This window comes from Geotrypetes seraphini, chromosome 6, assembly GCF_902459505.1.
Source record: "Geotrypetes seraphini chromosome 6, aGeoSer1.1, whole genome shotgun sequence".
NCBI lineage: Eukaryota > Metazoa > Chordata > Amphibia > Gymnophiona > Dermophiidae > Geotrypetes > Geotrypetes seraphini.
In genome coordinates, this window is record NC_047089.1 from 114,465,174 (window position 1) to 114,478,459 (window position 13,286).

At 45.5% G+C, this 13,286-nt stretch overlaps 1 protein-coding gene across 1 annotated transcript in view; it reads left to right on the forward strand.

Moving 5' to 3' along the window:
• Positions 1-13,286, forward strand: part of HERC2 (HECT and RLD domain containing E3 ubiquitin protein ligase 2) — a 3,346,202-nt gene that overhangs the window by 3,190,628 nt on the left and 142,288 nt on the right. The window lies entirely within an intron of this gene.

Consider the following 13,286-nt stretch of genomic DNA (forward strand, 5'->3'; position numbering starts at 1 on the left):
TGCTTGGACATTGTGTGACCCAGGGAAGTGGTTACAAAACCTGAACTGGACTTTCCAAATCGATATCTCTGTGAGAATTGGAACTCTGGAGAAAGTTCCAAGGAAAGAAAAAGACTTAAGTTTTAGTGTTTGTTTTCTGGGGGTTAGAACTGTTTGCCCCAGTGCTGCTTGTTTTGCTGGACTGTTCATAAGAGACTGTAGCAATAAGATCTCCAGGAGTGGATGAAAAGTTTTTTTATTCAGCATTATGTTTCTTGCTAGGAAACAGCCTGACCCACAGGTCTGGGGTGGGGCTGCGGCCTCAGCACTGCTCAGAGGAAAAAAAACCCCTGGTTTTGAGTTTGAAGGTTTTTTCCCTTTTTCTGATTTGGTAAGGTTTATAAGAAGTGCCAAAGCTTGAATGTCGGGTCTTGTTTATGAACTATGCTTAGCCCGGAGGCACTAATCTGTTTTGTTATAATTGCTCAATTATGGCATCTGACCTGACTGTGAATTCAATTATTGTTACCAATTAAATACAGCATTGGCTTTGCTTTTGAAATTCAGTGTGGCTCACCTCCTTTTGTCACTCAGTGGAAAGCTTAGCTGGAACACACCAGTGGGCCTGGGAGTAACTGGCAGAATCTGGGTCACAAACAAACTTTATTCCTTGTGGCACGGGACCCCGGGTGGGTCACACTGGCCTAGCTCAAGCGTCCCTGCCACAACTGGAACAAAAACTCGATCCAAAAAGACTGCCACGGCGCTGAACCTCCGAAAAGGAAACTACGAAGGGATGAGAGTCATGGTGAGGAAGAAGATCAAGAAGAGGATAAGTGCTGTAAAGACGCTAGAGCAAGCATGGTCCCTTTTTAAGGACACAGTCACCGAGCAAAATCTATATAAACTGCGTATTGACAAGGGATCCAAGAGGAAAAAGAACAAGGAACCAGCATGGCTCACTGTAGCGGTGAAAAAAGCGATCAGGGACAAGAAGACTTCGTTTAAGGAATGGAAAAGGATAAAAACGGACGAAAACTAGAAAAAGCACAAACAACATCAAAGCAAGTGCCATAAGGTGGTGAGAGGCCAAAAGAGACTATGAGGAAAAAATAGCCAAGGAGGCAAATTTTAAGCTGTTCTTTCGATATATTAAAGGAAAACGACCTGCGAAGGAAGCAGTGGGGCTGTTAGATGACCATGGAATAAAGGGAATATGAAAGGAGGACAAAGCCATCGCTGACAAACTGAACACATTTTTTGCGTCTGTATTTACCGAAGAGGTTTTATCCAATTTACCAGAAGCCGACAGGCTATACACTGGAAATGAAGAAGGGAAACTGACAGGGTCGATGGTCAGTCTAGAAGAGGTATGCAGACAGAATGATAGGCTTAAAAGCAATAAATCTCCAGGACCGAATGGCATCCACCCAAGGGGAATCAAGAAACTAAAGGATTATAGCTGAACTGCTTCAACTAATAGCCAATCTGTTGATCAAATCAGGAAATATTCCAGAAGACTGGAAAGTGGCGAATGTTATGCCGATCTTCAAGAAAGGTTCAAGGAGAGATCCGGGAAACTACAGACCAGTGAGTCTGACTTTGATATCGGGAAAGATAGTAGAGGCGCTGATAAAGTACCGCATCATTGATCACCGTAACAAATTCAATTTGATGAGGACCAGACAGCACGACTTCAGCAAAGGAAGATCTTGTTTGACAAACTTACTGCACTTCTTCGAGGGAGTAAATAGGCAGATAGACAAGGGTGACTCAGTTGACATCGTATATATAGATTTTCAGAAGGCATTCGACAAGGTTCCCCATGAGCATCTACTTCGAAAAATTGCAAGCCATGTAATTGAGGGTGAAATACTCACATGGATTAAGAACTGGTTGGCAGATAGGAAACAGAGAGTGGGGGTAAATGGACTGGAAAAGCGTCATGAGTGGAGTGCCACAGGGTTCGGTGCTTGAGCCCATGCTCTTCAACATATTTTAAAATGACCTAGAAATTGGTACGACGAGCGAGATTTGCAGACTATACAAAGCTATTCAGAGTAGTGAGGACACAGAAAGATTGCAAAGACCTACAACGAGATATAAAACACACTCAAGGAATAGGCCGTGAAATGGCAAATGTGGTTCAACGTGGATAAGTGCAAGGTGATGTATGTCGGTAACAAAAATCAAATGCTCAAATACAGGATGTCCAGTGCTGTACTCGGAAAGAGCTCCCAGGAAAGAGACTTGGGAGTACTTGTAGGCAAGCCAATGAAACCATCTGTGCAATGTGTGGCGGCGGCGTAAAAAGCAAACAGAATGCTAGGAATGATTAAAAAAGGGATCACAAACAGATCAGAGAAGGTTATCATGCCACTGTACCGGGCCATGGTGCGCCCCCACCTTGAGTACTGCGTCCAACACTGGTCGCCATACATGAAAAAGGACATAGTACTACTCAAAAGTGTCCAGAGAAGAACAAAAATGGTTAAGGGACTGGAGGAGATGCCGTACAATGAGAGGCTAGAGAAACTGGGCCTCTTCTCCCTTGAAAAGAGGATACTGAGAGGGGACATGATCGAAATATTCAAGATATTGAAGGGAATTGACTTAGAGAAAGAGAGATTATCGAGATTGTTCACCCTCTCCAAGGTGGAGAGAACGAGAGGGCACTTTAATGTTAAAAGGGGATAGACTCCGTACAAACGTAAAGAAGTTCTTCTTCATCCAGAGAGTGGTAGAAATCTGGAATGCTCTTCCAGAGGCTGTTATAGGGGAAAGCATCCTTCAGGGATTCAAGAAAAGGTTAGATAAGTTCCTGCTGGACCAGAACATATGCAGGTAAGGCTAGAATCAAGGAGGGCACTGGTCTTTGACCAATGGCCACCACGTGAGCAGACTGCTGGGCATAATGGACCACTGGTCTAACCCAGCAGCGGCAAATCTAATGTTCTTATCCTTTAATCTGGCTCTGCTTCCCAGTCTGGCATCTCTCTCCTCTCCTTCCCTTAATCTAACATCTCTTTCTACTACTACTATTATTATTATTTCTATAGCGCTACCAGACTCCCCTCCTTCCCTTTCACTCCCTGGTCTGGTATCTCTCCCTTCCTTTAGTCATCTCTCTCCCTTCCTCATTTCTGCCCCCTGCAATCCATCTCCTTTCTCTTCCTCCTTTCTGGTCCCCCTCCTAGTCCAACATTTCTCCCCCTTTCCACCAATCCAACATTTCTTTCTCTCTTCCTCCTGCATGCTGATTCTCTTCCTTCCCTCCCCCATCCAACTTCTCTCCATGAGTCCAACTTTTCACTCTCTGCCCTCTCCCCCTTCACCCTAGTGTGACATTTTTTCTTCCCTCTTTTCTGTTCTCCCCATCCATCTCACTCTCTCCATGAGTCCAACACTTTCTGCCTCCTGCATGCTTTCTCTCTCTTTCCTTGCCTTTTCCATCGAGTGACATCCCTCCTTACCATTCCAACCCAACATGCTCTCTCCCTAAGCACCATTTCTCCCTCTCCTCCACCCCATGTCCATTTCTCCCTCTCTCATCACTCTCACTCTTTTCATTCTTTCCCTCCCCCCCCAGTCTTACATATGCATGTATCCCCCTTCCCTCCCTCCCTTCATATACTTTTACACCAGGGGAGCCCTCCGAAGGCCTGCATGTTTCCCCCTTCTCTCTAGCGTCCTGCGGCTTCCCCCCTAGCCTCCCGGTCTCACCTTTAAAGCTAATTACAGCAGCCTGCAGAGGATCACTGGTGCTATAGTGATCCTAACTGGCTGCCGTCTGCCTCCACAGCACATTCCCTCTGCTGCCCCTGACATCAGAGGAGGGGCGGGACCACGGCAGAGGGAACATGCTGCGGAGGTATATGGCAGCCTGCTAGGATCGCTACAGCACCGGCGATTCTCTGCAGTTGTCATAATTAGCTTTGAAGATGAGACCGAGAGGCCAGTGGATGCTAGAGATAAGGGGGAATATGCCAGCCTTTGGGGGGCCCTCTAAATCCACAGAGCCGAGGTTACCAAGCACTGGCGCCTATGCAGCACTTCCCGACTGACCCTCCCCCCCCTCTCTCCTTAAAGCAGGAATGTCAGTGGACAGCCAGCAAGAGGCAGCGTTTAGGACAGGCTGTTCACTGCCAAAGTGCTGCCGCTTCTGCCCGAAGGTACAGGGAGGAGGGTTGTCTCACCAAATCGGTGAGCCTGTTTTTTTTAGAAAATGAATCGGTTCAAATCGATTTACCAAAGTGAATCAATGAATTGATTTGAATTGGCGGATCGGCAGCACTATGCAGCACTGTCACCGTACCGGGTAGGCAAGTCAGCTGGCAGGGGCCTCTCTTCCTCCTCAGTGTGCCACAGCACACTTTTTAAACAGACAAAAGAATTAGAGATACTATCTTGTCAGCTTTCTTGCCCTTTTATCAAGGAATTTGTTAACTTGTATTTTATTTTATGTTACACCAGGAAGTTTGTCTAAGGTTAGTGAGGATTTTGTTGAATTTGTGGCTAGTAATATGGTATCATTGTCTTATTTGCTGATGTTAATTTATATTTGGAAGATGTGGATTACCCAGGAGTTAAAGATGTATTGTCATATTTATTGACTTTAGAATTTAATTTGCCACAATTTACTAAGGGATCCTTTTATCAAGCAGGCGTTAGTTCTTTAGCCGGCCGCAGGGGTTAGCGCGTGATGAAATGTCAGACGCGCTAACCCCGCTAGCACGGCTTGATAAAAGGACCCCTAAGACTCATCAGAAATGTAACCATTTGGATTTGGTTTCTATGGCAAATAGGGAGACTGGTCAGCATATTTTTTAACTGACCTCGTTTGGAGTGAGTCTTTTGTCAGATCATTATTTGTGCTGGTTTAACTTACTTTGTCACAACTTGGTTGCAGAATTAAAAAGTAGTAAAATTATAAAAAGAAAGGTTACAATAGTTTGTTGATGCAACTGAATTTTGGACAAACTATGATTTGTACACTTCTTCAGTGGACCCAATGGATTTTTATTCAAACTGGGAATTTCAAAGTATTAAAATTTTAGACACTATTGCACAAAAAAAAAGAGCAATTAAAGAGAGCATAACTTTTAGGAATGAAATGGGTTGTTCATCAGTTAGAACATTTAAATATTAAAGAGCAATGGAGAAGGGAAGTGAAAAAATATAAAAGTTTGTTAAAATTAAAACATAAAGCTTATTATTCAGATTTAATAAGCGGTCCTGCAATTAGCATTAAGAATTTGTTTAAAATAATACAGATACAGATGGCAGATAAAGGCGAAATGGCCCACCTAGTAACCATTATTTCTTTCTCCCTGAGAGATCCCACGTGCCTGTCTCAGGCCCTCTTGAATTCAGACATACCCCTCTTCTATTAAACTGTGCTAGCAGTTTTTAGCGTGGTGCCGGACTGAATGGCCCGTGCTGCTCTCGACACTCATAGAGTTCCTATGAGCGTCGGGAGCAGCACGGGTTATTCAGTGCAGTTCTCTGTGCTAAAAACTGCTAGCACAGTTTAATAGAAGAGGGGGATAGTCTCTGTCTCCACATAATATACTGGATGTGGAGGAATTTAAAAAATCTTCACATCAAATTAGGCCTATAATCAATCAAAAATTGAAGATTTGAGAGCATCTAGAAAATGTACTAAAGATCCAAATTGCAATTTACTTTGTAATCTTGAGGATTTGAATTATGCTGATCTAAACTGGAATACATTCAAGAGTATTGACTGGTTTCAGTTTAAAAAGCTTTATGAAAAGTACTCTGTCACTGCTGCCAGGATAGTTGTCATCCAGTGGTTTTTAGGGCGGAATCAGCAAAATCTAAAGGTAAATTTTTCATTTGGTTGCAAACTGTTATTATCAGGAACATTCCCATCTCATAAGGGTTGTATTATCATTACACCTATTAAGAAAGACCAAAAGGGTTCCGCTGAGATTACAAACTATAAACCATAGCCTCCATTCCTTTTTTGTAAAACTTCCTACTATTAGAATTCTTGGGGGTCCTCTTAGACCTTTGAGGTCCTTTTAACTGTGGGCGATCAGGAAGAATCAGTGGTTCGAAAGAGCTTTTTTGTTCTTTGGAAGTTTCAGTCTATTAGATTATTTTTTTTTTTTCATCGTATTTTTTGAATTCTGATTCAGTCTTTGATTCTCTCATTGCTAGATCATTGTAATATCATATCTAAATGGCCTGGGTAAACTGTTAACAAGATTAAGGGGTCCTTTTACTAAGGTGCGCTAGCCATTTTAGCGCGCTAAAACAACTAGTGCACCTTAGTAAAAGGACTTTTTATTTATTTATTCAATTTTTTAGCCCATCCTCCCAAAGGAGCCCAAAACGGGTTACAAAGTACATCCATAATAATCCTGACAGAGCAGAGATGATATAGTTTACATAAATTACAATATAGACATGACAATAATTTACAATATAGACATAACAATAAAACATATGCACTAAGTAGCATCTGGTGATATTAGGTGGCGTAGGTGCGTTGACTGGATGACATTTCAGGGTGAATGACTGATTCAAAATACAGCTATAAGATTGATTTTAATTTACAAAAGTTTGATCATGTAACATCTTATTATGTTGAACTGGTGTCATCAAAAAAGATTATAGATTATCTAATATAATAAAATGCTAGGCCGTGCATGCGCACTCAAAAGTCGTGTTCCCTGATCCGTCGCAAAAACACGACTGCGCATGCGCGGCCCCAGCTGCGGCGGCGGCTTTCAAATAAAACAAAAAGTTACACAGCTGCGGCGGCCTTCCTCACCCCCCGGCTCTCACTGTGCATGGTACCGGCTCTTCTCTCGAACTGCACCAGGATCGAGAGAGGAGCTGCGGCGGCGGCTTTCAACGACAAAGAAGCTGCAGCTGGGGCAGTCGGGGCCTCCCCCGCCACGCACAACCCGCTCCCTCTCCTGCAGCTCAGACACCACAGAAGCTGCGAAATATACTGAGCGTGAAAGCGCGCAACCCGGTCCCCGTGTCTGCCTACCCTTTCCCCCAACACAGCGCATTTGCCCCCCCCCCTCTCCAGAACGAATCGATAAATGGAGCCCTCCGCAACAGACCACAGGAGTCCTTTGCCGCTCACACCCCTTCCCTTGCCGCTGACCCGACTACCTACCCGGCGATTTAAGCAGCATGTGCAGGCGTCTTCACACGCTGCTTCAGGCCCTTCTACTGCCCTGATTTGCTCTGCCGCGTCTCTGATGATGTCATCAGGGACATGCCAGAGTAAATCAGGGCAGTAGAAGAACCTGAAGCAGCGTGTGAAGACTGCTGCACAGGCTGATTGAATCGCCGAGTTCCTAATCCGGTACGCGGGAAGGGAAGGGGGGGTGGCAAGGACTCTATCTGAGTAAATAAAAAACTCTGGGGAGAACGGCAGAGACCGGCCCTGTACTAACTCCCGTGGACAGGGGGAGCAGGAAGAGGTGATGATGGACAGGGGGGGGGAAAAGGAAGGGAGGCCTATTGTTGGACAGGGGGAGCAGGAAGAGGTGCTGATGGACGGGGGGGGGAATGAAGGGAGGCCTGCTGATGGACAGGGGGGGAAATGAAGGGAGGCCTACTGCTGGACAGAGGGAGCAGGAAGAGGTGCTGATGGACAGGGGGGGGAAATGAAGGGAGGCCTACTGCTGGACAGGAGGAGCAGGAAGAGGTGCTGATGGACAGGGGGGAGGTAAAACAAAGGGAGAAGAGCTGCTGCTGAATAAGGGGAGCAGTGAAGGGGTGCTGGTGGACAGGGGGGAAAAATGAAGGGAGGCCTAATGCTGGACAGGGGGAGCAGGAAGAGGTGCTGATGGACAGGGGGAAAAAATGAAGGGAGGCCTACTGCTGAACAGGGGGAGCAGGAAGAGATGCTGATGGACGGGGGGGGGTGAAATGAAGGGAGGCCTACTGCTGGACAGAGGGAGCAGGAAGAGGTGATGATGGACAAGGGGGGAAAAAAGGAAGGGATGCCTATTGTTGGACAGGGGGAGCAAGAAGAGGTACTGATGGAAAGGGGGGAGGTAAAACAAAGGGAGAAGGGCTGCTGCTGGATAAGGGGAGCAGTGAAGGGGTGGTGGTGGATACAGGGGAGGTAAAAAGAAGGGAGAATGGACAGGAAAAAGTGGCTAAGGAGACAGAAAGAGAAAGAAATAAAGACAGACACACATAAATTCTAGCACCCGAGGGAGGAAAATGCTGCACAGGGAAGTAGGGAGGGGGAAATGCTGATGCACAAGGAAATGGAGGGGGAGGGAATGCTGATATGGCTACTGTACAGGAAAGTGGACAAGGAGAGATAAATGCTGCATAGGGGGCAGAAAGAGAGACAAATAGAAAGAAAGACAAATAATAGGAGGGAGGGAGACAGAAAGAAAAGAAGAAAGACACAAGGGCAGGGAGTGAGACAGAAAGAAAGAAAGACAGACATACATATATTCTAGCACCCGTTAATGTAACGGGCTTAAAGACTAGTTACATATATTCTATTATGAAAAACAATATTTTTGATGACACCAGTTCATTTACTGTATATGATAATCCTTCATTACTTTATTAAAAATATGACATGTGCATGTTGATTACATTAGTTCAGTTGGTTTTCCATTTTTCATTTCTACAATCTTATCATTTTATTTAAACATATGTACAGTAAACCCCTGCGAATTTGCAGTTCGCGAATCATGGACTCAGTAATTTGCAGTATTTTCCAACCGCCTCTTCCTGGTACTAAAGTCATGGTTACACCAATCAGGAGTTGCTTTGATACTCTATCTGGCGTGTCAAAGCAGCTCCTGATTGGTGTAACCATGACTTTAGTACCAGGAAGTGGTGGTCGAAAAATACTGAGAATGATTTTCAGCACCCGCCAGCGCCCCAGCTACCTTCTCCTGCCTTCGATCAGCTCCTAAACCACATTTGCGGTTTTTGAAATTCACGGGTGCTCCTGGAACGGAACCCCCACAAATTTCAGGGGAGTATAAGAATTTTGAAAATGTAATATTTATGATTTTAGGTCATTAATGTTGTATGATGCCTTAGCATGCATATTATTTTTGTTGCTTTTAAATTTTACATTATGTATTTACGATATGATTTATTTTACATTTGCTACATAATGTATATATGTAAGTAATTTTAGTCCAGTTTTTATTGTTTATACCATTTAGGGATATTATTATCATTTATCATTTTTTATTATGTATTTCTTTTAATATTTATTTTAAGTTGTTTATGTTTTTCTATATATGTTTGTTCTTTTTTTTACCATTAAATTTTTTTGAAATTTTGTAAAATCCAAAAGGGGGAAAAAATACATATACAGAACAACTGTAATAATAAACCTGAAGAAGGACACGGTCCAGAGAAGAGCGACTAAGATGGTTAAAGGGCTGGAGGAGCTGCCGTACAGCGAAAGTTTAGAGAAACTGGGCCTCTTCTCTCTCGAACAGAGGAGGTTGAGAGGGGACATGATCGAAACATTCAAGGTACTGAAGGGGATAGACTTAGTAGATAAGGACAGGTTGTTCACCCTCTCCAAGGAAGGCAGAACAAGAAGGCACTCTCTAAAGTTGAAAGGGGATAGATTCCGTACAAACATAAGGAAGTTCTTCTTTACCCAGAGAGTGGTAGAAAGCTGGAACGCCCTTCCAGAGGCTGTTATAGGGGAAAACACCCTCCAAGGATTCAAGACAAAGTTAGACAAGTTTCTGTTGAACAAGAACATGCGCTGGTAGGGCTAGTCTCAGTTAGGGTGCTGGTCTTAGACCAGAGGGCCGCCGCGTGAGCGGACTGCTGGGCATGATGGACCATCCCCACCTGTCCCCGCCAGGATCCTCTCCATCCCCACCCGTCCCCGTCAGGATCCTCTCCGTCTCCACCCATCCCCGCAAGGAATTACCTCCATCCCCGCCCGTCCCCATAAAAAGCAGCAATTACTTCTGACAGGATCATCAATTCCAGTTTCTTTTGTGTTTCCGCTGCTGTTTTCCTTGTGGAATCTCTTTGGTGGAACCCTTTTTTTGTTTTCTGTTCAGGTAATTAACTTATAAACCCCCTCTTTTACTAAGGCTCATGTATCCATTATATTATTACATTACATTACATTAGTGATTTCTATTCCGCTTGTGCCTTGCGGTTCTAAGCGGATTACAAGTTAGAAGACTGGACATTTCCAGTAGCATTGCAGTACATGTAATCAAGAATGCGTTAAGTTATAATTGTTATTATCCCAGGACAAGCAGGCAGCATATTCTTGACTGATGGGTGACGGCACCGACGGAGCCCCGGTACGGACAATTTTAGAGTGATTGCACTCTAAGAACTTTTTAGAAAGTTCTAGTTCGGCCGCACCGCGCATGCGCGAGTGCCTTCCCGCCCGACAGAGGCGCGCGGTCCCTCAGTTAGTTTCTTAGTTTCCGCGGAGCTAAGAAGACGCGTTTTCAACGGCTGTTGAAATTTTTTCCTAACTTGCCTTCCCGCTCGCGTAAACGTTTGGCTTAATTTGCCTTTTTTCTTTCTTTTATTTTGTTAAAAAAAAAAAAAAAAAAACTTTTATTTTTTTCTTCAATTTTCGGTTTTCCCCGGCGGGGCCTTCTGCCACCATCGAAGCCTCGGCCTTCGATTTGGCGGAAGCCGTTTTTCCTTTCATGCCCCCTCAACCGGGTTTTAAAAAGTGCCAGCGGTGTGCTAGGCCTATATCTCTCACGGACCCACACAACTGGTGTTTACAGTGTTTGGGTCCTGAGCATCAGGCCTCTTCTTGCACCCGCTGTGCTACTTTAAAAAAACGGACATTAAAAAATCGCTTAATTCAACAGCGATTGTTGTTCGGTGCCGAGATGTCCGACCCCGTTCCTTCGACTCCGGCTTCGGCACCGATTCAGTCGGCACCCTCGTCTTCGACGCCGCGTGATTCCACACCGGCATCCCAACAGTCAGGTAAGCCGGCTAAGAAGCCTTCCCCGCTGGAACGTCTTCCGGCCTCGAGTGCAGTGAGTCCAATCCTGCCGCCTGTAAGACGCCAGCGGAAGCGCTCCGCCCCTATAGAGGTGAGTCCCTCGACATCGGGCTCCTCATCTCCGGGGCGTCGAGCGGCACCGCAGGTACCGCAGAAGAAAAAAGCGGTACCGGTGCCATCCCTCGATGACCGCATTACGGCCATCCTTCAGGTGCAGCTTAAGGAGCAATTAGAACGACTCCTTCCTGCTATCATGACACCGAACCTTCCGGTGCCAGTCCGCTCCGAGCCATCGGTACCGGTTGTGGAACAACCCGTATCGATACCGATTGTGGAACCCGTGTTACCCGCTTCCACTGTTTCGGTACCGCTTCACCTAACCTCATCGGTATCGATGCCAGTCCTTGCACCGGAGCCGAGAGCTCACCATCAATCGGTGCAGACTTCGGCACCGGTGCGACCGATAACTTCTCCGGACACGGTATCGATGAGGTCGGGTAAGTCGGTGCGCAAAACCCGACACATGCAAACGTCGACACCTGAGTCTCGGGACCATTCTTCCCATGTCAGGGACCCTGATCTGTGGGGAGACTCAGAGGAACCCTTTCTTTCCGAAGGAGAATGTTCCTCAGAGGAGGAGGATTCGGCTGTCCCTGACCCATCCTCCAAACAGGCCACTTCCTCTTTCTCTAGTTTTTTGAAAGAGATGTGTGAGTCCTTGTCCATTCCTTTGGAGGCTGAATCCAAAAAGTCTAAAGCTTTTTTGGATGCCCTTGATTTTGATCAGCCTCCAAAGGAATTTTTGAAACTTCCCCTTCATGACATCTTGAGGGAAACTTTCTATAAGAATTTAGAGACTCCTCTAACTGTCCCAGGGGCCCCACGTAAACTGGATTCTCTATATAAGGTAATTCCCATTCCTGGGTTCGACAAACCTCAACTACCACATGACTCCTTATTTGTCGAATCCACCCTTAAAAAGACTTCAGGAGCCAGTGTATATGCATCTGTCCCTCCTGGCAGAGAAGGAAGGGCCATGGATAAATTTGGTAAGAGGCTCTACCAAAATGCTATGTTAGCAAATAGGGCTAGTAATTATGCTTTTCATTTTTCTTTTTATTTAAAGCATCTCCTTACCACCATGGCTTCTTTCGAGAAATATCTTCCTTCACGAAAGCATCCCGCTTTTCACACATGCTTGTCGTCTCTTCTCCAATTGCGTAAGTTTATGGTTAGATCAATATATGACACCTTTGAACTTACATCCAGAGCGACAGCAATGTCAGTAGCTATGCGTCGTTTGGCCTGGCTTCGGGTATCCGAGCTTGATGTTAACCATCAAGATCGGTTAGCCAATGCCCCATGTCTAGGGGATGAGCTCTTTGGGGATTCCATGGACTCAACCACACAAAAGCTCTCTGCTCATGAGACGCGCTGGGATACCCTGCTCAAGAATAAAAAGAAGCCTCCTCCGCCAAGACCATACAGGCAGCAATCGGCCTATCAACGCCGCTTCACAGCTCGTCCATTGACTACCACTGCTCAACAACCTAGGCGTCAGAGGCAACAGCAACGTCAGCCTCCCAGACAACAGCAGCAGCAACAAGCTGTAAAACAACCTCCTCAACAGAAGTCACAGCCCTTTTGACTTCATTCTCCGCAGTATAGCCAGTATCCCTATTCCTGCTCTCCTGCCTCAGCCTATAGGAGGTCGACTTTCTCTGTTCCTCAGCCGGTGGGAAGTAATCACTTCGGACCAATGGGTCCTCAACATCATCCGCCACGGCTATTCTCTCAACTTTCAGACTCTTCCACCTCAAAGCCTGCCAAAAGAGTCTGCTTTGAACAGTCCTCAATCGGCCCTCCTTATTCAGGAGGTCCAATCCCTCCTCCTTCTGAACGCTATAGAGGAAGTTCCTCTAGATCAAAAGGGACAGGGATTCTACTCCCGTTACTTTCTAGTTCCCAAAAAGACCGGAGATCTCAGACCCATCCTGGATCTTCGCGATCTCAACATTCATCTAGTAAAAGAAAAATTCAAGATGCTTTCTTTAGCCATCCTTTATCCCCTTCTAAATCACAACGACTGGCTATGCTCCCTCGATCTCAAAGAGGCTTACACTCACATACCGATCAATGTAACCTCAAGACCATATCTCCGATTCATGATCAATCATTGTCATTACCAGTACAAGGTGCTGCCCTTCGGTCTTGCCTCATCTCCAAGGGTATTCACCAAATGTCTCATTGTGGTAGCGGCATTTCTACGCTCTCACCACCTGCATGTATTTCCTTACCTGGACGATTGGTTGATCAAAGACAC